Consider the following 941-nt stretch of genomic DNA (forward strand, 5'->3'; position numbering starts at 1 on the left):
TCCCCACTCTGTCTCTGGTGAATCCTCTCACCCTCTGCATCTCTGGCCTGTACCCCAGTTCTGTATGAATAAATAAATAAATATTAAAAAAAAACTTTTAAAAAATCATGGCCATATTGTCACTGAGGCTTCAACAGCCAGGCATATTATATGTAGCCCCAGATTTAATGGCTTATTGTTCAAGCAAATTTGCTGTTGTTGGATTTCATGGAACTTTGACTGTAGAACTAGCTGCCTTAGAAAGATCTGGATGGAAAATATCATGTCTCTGTCCTAATTCCATAAATACTGGCCTCATCAAAAAAACAAGTACCTATTTGGGACCCACAGTGGAACCTGAGGAAGCGGTAAATAAGATGATGAATGGGACCTTGACTGAGCAGGAAATGATTTTTTTCCCCATCTTCTTTAAACTTTTTAGTGATATAGAAAGGAATCGTCCCTGAGAGTTTCTTGACAATTTTGAAAAGAAAGATCAATATTGAGCATAATGTTAAAGGGCAATAAAAAATGAAAATATCAAATATAGTTATTTAATTCGCTAAAGGAAGTTAAGGAGAGAAAAGTCAACTAGTCAAGTAGTTGTCAAATAGAAAACAATTCATAAGCTATTAAATTAAAACTCAATTATATCTATAATTGCATTAAATTAAATTTAGAACTGAATGTTCTCATTTAAGAAAAAGACTTATCAGACTAGATTTTATGAAGAAACAAAAAAATTTGGTGATGCATTACTTAGAACTGACATATTTCAAGTGTAAAAACAAATGAAACAATGAAAATAAAAGGTTAAGAAGCTAAACAACTGGTATCATAGGAATATCAAACAAAAGAGACTTTGATCATAATCAAAATGAAAAGAAAAAATTAATGACAAGATATTTGTGTGTCTCTCTCAGAAACTCACATGACAGAGAGAATTGAGTATGTATTAGAAT

At 31.8% G+C, this 941-nt stretch overlaps 1 pseudogene; it reads left to right on the plus strand.

Annotated features, from left to right (window-relative positions):
- The window catches only part of LOC101626140, a 7,220-nt pseudogene extending 6,713 nt beyond the window's left edge, over window positions 1–507 (plus strand).
- Window positions 508–941: the final 434 nt, after the last annotated feature.

The sequence above is a fragment of the Condylura cristata genome, unplaced genomic scaffold, assembly GCF_000260355.1.
Source record: "Condylura cristata isolate star-nosed mole 26May11 unplaced genomic scaffold, ConCri1.0 scaffold00002, whole genome shotgun sequence".
In the NCBI taxonomy this organism is placed as follows: Eukaryota; Metazoa; Chordata; class Mammalia; order Eulipotyphla; family Talpidae; genus Condylura; species Condylura cristata.